This window comes from Chinchilla lanigera, unplaced genomic scaffold, assembly GCF_000276665.1.
Source record: "Chinchilla lanigera isolate Chin_1 unplaced genomic scaffold, ChiLan1.0 scaffold00023, whole genome shotgun sequence".
Lineage (NCBI taxonomy): Eukaryota > Metazoa > Chordata > Mammalia > Rodentia > Chinchillidae > Chinchilla > Chinchilla lanigera.
In genome coordinates this window covers 16,455,388-16,461,511 of record NW_004955424.1, presented here as the reverse complement: position 1 = coordinate 16,461,511, position 6,124 = coordinate 16,455,388, and positions in this window count along the sequence as shown.

Here is a 6,124-nt window from a genome sequence, read left to right as displayed (position 1 = left end):
TTTGGTTTTTCTCCGGTACCGGGAACCGAACTCACGACCTTGCACTTGCCAGGCAGGCGCTTTGCCGCTGAGCTAAATCCCCAGCCCCAGAAATGATGTTTGAGGAGATAAATATGTTTAACCTGATTGAAGCATTCTACAGTACAGATATATGTTAAAACATCATGTGATCCCTTTGATATACATAATTTTCCTTTTTATGTGACAGTTAAAATTGTTTAAGAAAATGAAATGTGATTAGTAGTGGCTAAGGTGGCGACCAGGCAGGTCATGGGAAATGGGATAAGACTGCTGGTCCTCACAACACAGGAGGATTGTCCACATCCTTTTACAGGTAAAAGGCTGAGGCACAATTTACTCACATAGTTAAGAGGGCAGTTGCAGGAATGGAATTCTTCCGAGGTTTGTTGGGGGTTACCTTTTCCACAGTTAGGCCTTAATTTTGAGTCACAGTTTTTATTATCTATGTATATTAATCTTGAGTGATGACTTTTGTTTTGTTTTTTTGAGAAAGGGTCTTGCTTTGTATTTCAGGGTGGACTTGAACTCCTATATAGTACAGGCTGGCTTTGAACTCCCAGTGATCCTCCTGTCTCAGCCTCCCAAGTGCTAGAATTACAGGTGTATACCAGCACACCTGGCTGACTAATTATTTTTGAATCACAAAAACACTGTACTTTAGACAGGGTCAGGGAAGTAGATCCAAAATGAAGTCAAAATGAGATAAAATTACATATAGCTGAGCACATTTTACATTCCATTTTGATATGTGGAGTGCATGCATGTTTGTGTGTGTGTGTGTGTGTGTGTGTGTGTGTAAGGCTATAACTAAGGATATGAATTTTAAAAGTTGAATGTGACAGATTTATTTTTAAATGAAATGGAATCTTTCATATGAAGTTTGAATACCTTCCTCAACAACTCAAGGTCCCTGACTTATTTTATTCCCTGAGTTTCAGAGGGAAAAAACAAAAACAGTTTTCCAAGTGTTTTCACCCCTGGTTGAACTCTTTTGTCTTTTCATGTGAGAGACTACAGTTTATTTACAATATCGATAAAAGAGCGAGAGAAATCTTTAACCTTAGGGACTAACCTCAGAGCTCACATGCATTGTATCAGTGGGGAACACTCACACAGGCCGTCTTCACAAAACTGAAGGAGCAGTGGAGGTACCTGGCTGAAGAAGAAGAGAACAAACTCATGGGATAGTAGAAAAGTGAATGACTTGAATGCTCTTCTTCTTCTTCTTTTTTTTTGGCAAAAGCTGATTGAAAATTTAATTGTACGTTTGGAGTTAAAAGTGAAAGCTTTTGGGCAGTCAGGCCAGGGCTGGAGTGAAGTGGACTAAGAAATCTCCCTAGAGTACCATGTTCCCTGACATCTGACATTCCCAGCAGTACAGGCTGTTTGTCAGTTTTGAGTTGAAATCTATACGCTCTCTTTGGAAAAAGATCCACCCCACTTTCCGTCCAATGCTCCCACCTGGGATGGGCAGGACTAGTTTCAGTTCTGTCATTCAGATATACTCTGACTTGAGAGATTTTTTCATCAGCAAACCTGGCTAGAGTGAGAGCTCTTGGGCTTCTCTTGAAGGGCTATGGCTGGGGTTCGATAGAAATCCTGCTCCCTCTGCTGGCCGCTGATTAGCATTTACCAAATCCCAAGGAACATGAGGCCAAAAGTGCTTTGGAGCTAGTCCTGGGGTCAGGATCTCTCTTCCCTGCACAAGCTGTCTCACCTTGCTCAAATTATTTTAACACTATGAGTCTCCATTTGTGTACCTCTATAATATTAATTTTAAAAGCTACATTTTAAAACTATTTGATTCGTAAACTGCCACAGAAAAGGTAATAAAAGCTATCGTCATAACATTATAAGCAGCTAAATGAGATATAAATTAATGTAAGCCAGAGAGGAGCTGGACCCTCAGGGAAGTCAGCAGAAGGAATAAAGACATCAGAAATGTAGCTCAAGGTAAAGCTGAAGAAGGCCAGGCCTCAAGATAAAGATGTAAAGGCCAGACCTATGTGCCTCCAAGGGATAAGCAGTAACTTGGAATTATACTATAATTAGCGCCACCTGCCCCAAGAAGTTCAGCTAGGACATCACCCAGGTTGATAACTAGAGCATCTGGACTCATTCTTTCCCCAAAATGCCTTTGTTATTTTCATGTACCCTTGCTACATGACCTGCTTCCCAATTGGAGCAATATTAGCTAAGCAGCTATACTTGTACTCCTATAGGTTGATTGTGGTTTGACTCATGTTGTACCCACATTCTGACTTTGCTGTATAAATGACCCCTGATAAAGGGCCTCAGTAGCAACCTACTGCCAGACTCCTCTTGTCTCTCAGGAGCTAATTCTATTCCCTGGTAAATCTTTCCTATACTTAACCTCCTTTGCCTTTGTAATTCATTCTTCTATTTCAGGGGACACGATTTCAGCGTATCTGACATCTAGCAAGTTAAGAGTTATATATGCCCCTATATCAATAAGACACATTGGGTGAAGAAAGCTATCCTGTTTATCAAGTTTATCTAGGTTATAAAATATGACATTCAACATTATTTCTAAGATTCTTTGGATCTTAGAAAACATGTGTGTGCACGGTGTCAATGTAAGGATCAGTTGTTATGCAGTATAGAATAGTAATATAAATTTGTAAAGTTCTTAAAAAAATTCTTATGTGTACTGTAGCTGGGAATGGTGGTGCACACCTGTAATCCCAGGATTTGTGAGGCTGAGGCTGGAGAATTGCCATGAGTTCAAGGCCAGCCTGGGCTATGCAGTCAGTTCAAGTCCAACCTGAAGTACATAGCAAAAAACCTCTCTTAAACAAACAAACAGCAAACAAAGAAAAAAATTAAATGAGAAATGCATAGCTTAAGTTACAGGTGCTAAAGAGACCCTTTATGAAATTCTATATCCATTCCTAATGCTACAAGAGTCAATGGATTTTTTCCCTTCACATGAAAAACATCTGTGTGTGCATGCATCTGTGTGTGTGTGTGTGTATGCTATATGTAGGAGAGATAGATAAACAGATACAGTATTATAATGAAGAAATAATAGAAGTATTCCCACTAAGGTGAAGAAGAAGACAACAATGTCTGCTATCTCCATTATTATTTAACATCATACTTGAGGCATTTATCAGTGTACTCATGCAAGGAAAAATATAGAGGTATAAGAATGGGAAAAGAAGTAAAACTCTCCATTTGCAGGTGATATGATACTGTATATCCGAAAAACCCAACAGTCAATGATAACATTAATATGAGCAAAAAAATTCAGTGTTAGGAAGTTACAAAATACACAAAAATTGGTTGTGTCTGTGTAAATGATAACTCTTAAAAAGATAAAGAGATAACTCATTTACAGTAACAACAAAAATACTTGGAAATAAACAATAAGAAATGTGCAAAATCCAATGAGGAAAAATTTAAAACACTCCTGAAGACAAATGAAAATGTTTCTCAGTACTGGATAACATAATCTGATACCACATAAAGATATGAGGAGAGTTAACTCTATTAAATGCCAATATATAATCCTCTACAGTTAAAACAGTATATAGGGCTGGGGATATAGCTCAGTGGCACAAGCATCTGCCTGGCAAGTGCAAGTTTATGAGTCTGATTCTCGGTACCAAAAGTAAAATAAAATAAAACAGTATATAAATAGATGGACAGGTCTGGGTTGAAAGTTCAGAAATAGAAACAAAAAAATGTACTGTATGAATGAGATGCCATCTCAAATCATTGGGGAAAACAAACATTGATAAATGGTGTCAGGACACCTGCAGAGCCATTTGGAAAAGATAACTTGAATTCTTAACACTTATCATACTCCAGGAAAGACTCAGAAAGAAAAAAATGAGCCAATAAGTAGTAGAAAAAACTTATCTATAACATTGCTGTGGGGAAACCCTTTTCAATTATACTAATTGTGTAGATACAATAGCAGAAAACAATATTTTTGACATTAATAAAAGGAAGCTTTACTGGGGATATAGGTCAGCAGCACAGCACTTGCCTGGTAAGCACAAGGTCCTAAGTTTGATTCCTGGTACCAAAAAAAAAAAAAAAAAAAAAGAAGAAGCTTTGCAGAAAATGTGTCATAAGCAAAGTCAAAAAATAAATGACAATTGGTAGAAATATAATTGTAACATGTCGCAGATAAAGAAACCCCTTAATTCAGAAAACACTCAAAAATGGAGAAAACACAAAGATTTGTATACACCCAAACACACGTGTTTCTTAAACATAAGAAATTTATTTATAGCAAGAGAAATGCAAATTAAATCTATAATACAAAGTTTTTTTCATTTAACCAAACATTTGAAAAGGTTCATGATAAATCACTGGGAAAAAAATATCAAGATTACCATTTCTCACTTTCTGATTGGTATGCATTCAGAAAATACAATTTTTTTCTGGGACAAATTGAGGGAAATTTGAATTTGCCTCGATATTAGATAGTATGGTTGTTATACGGAAGTTGCATTTCTTGGGTGTGATTATGAAGTTGTAGATATATAAGCATGGGCTATCCTTAAGCAATACATGCTATAATAATTATCTTCCACATTCTTCACTATCTTTCTTTTTGTGTGTGTGTGGATCCCGGGAATCAACCTCAGGACCTTGCACTTTGCCAGGCAGGCACTTGTACCGCTGAGCTATATCCCCAGCTCCTCAACATTCTTGAGGATTTTATGGCAGAAGAGATTTCTGTTCTTTAGCCCACCTGGATCCTGAAAGCAGCTTTCTGGCAAAGGTTTCCATCTCAATCTAGTTTCTTTTTGTTTTCCTCTGTTTTGCATGGACATACTAATCAACAGTTATTTTCCACAAACTACTAACTTAATCTATATGACTTTGTTTCTATTGCCTGTTTTTTTCCCTTGTGGCTTTTAATCATTTAGTCTGCCTTTTAGAATGGCTAAGTTCTTACACTGAATGCTGGCATTATATATAGAAAACTGGACAGGCTCTAGGTACCATCATGCCTGCAATTTATTTTTAAAAATGCTTCAAAAATTAATAATGAAACAAGTGTAGAGACATGTTAACAACTCGCATATCTAGGTGGATGGTATCTGGGTTTGAAGTGTTTAAAAACAAAAACTTGGGAGAACATTCTTGGTTCTTCCATCTGAGTTATTGATTCTAAGTTTTTAAGTTAACTTGGTGAGTTTAACATTTATTGAGCACCTACCATGTATTATGTCCTTGTTCAAGTGCTGGGGAGTGGCGATGAACTAGGCAATTAGATAATTCTCCGTGAGTCTCCTCATTCACAAAACAGAGGTAGAGTAAGAACACCCACGTCACAGCACACTGACTAGAGCAGTGCAAGTACCTAACCAATCACAGCCAATGTAACTCATCAGTTCTGGCCACCGTTGATCTAATTTTATAAATTTGATGGTTTTGGTTTTTCAGCTTTAAACAAAAATATGAGATCTTCTGTTTTATGCATTGTTCCTAATCCATTTTCTGATGCTATTACTCATCTTACTTTTGTTAATATTATAGGGCATTTGAAGTCATAGGAGAAATATAAACCAAAGCAAATATTAAATTAAAATGGCTAGGGGTATATTTAAAAAAATAAAGTCTAAAGTTTACATCCATATGGACAGATTTTATTGTTAATTATGTCCTGGTCTAAGATTGGTTATAAAGTAATAGCAAGTAAAGAAAGGTTTCTGAATTTATTTTTAAAATACTAGATGTTAAACTAATTAAAAATTTGAAAACACAGGGAATACTTTAGTACTTCCCTCCAAACTTGATTCTTATAGACACCATTTATACCTAACGTTATTTTATCCATGACTCAGAGCGCTCTGTCCTCCCATTCTGCTCCACGCACTAATGCCATGAGACACTAATGGCTTGGTCTGAGAAATGCAGGGTTCATTTTGAGCCCATTCCATACAATTTATCATTAAGTTCTAAGCTGTCCCATTTGGTGTACACTATGATCATAGTTTGTAACTTACTATGCAGAGAATTATTTTAATGCAATAGAATTAAAAAAACAAACTAAAGTTTATTTATCTAACTTGCAAAGTGTTATGGTTTGTGTCTGGGTGTCCCCCTAAAGCCTCATGCA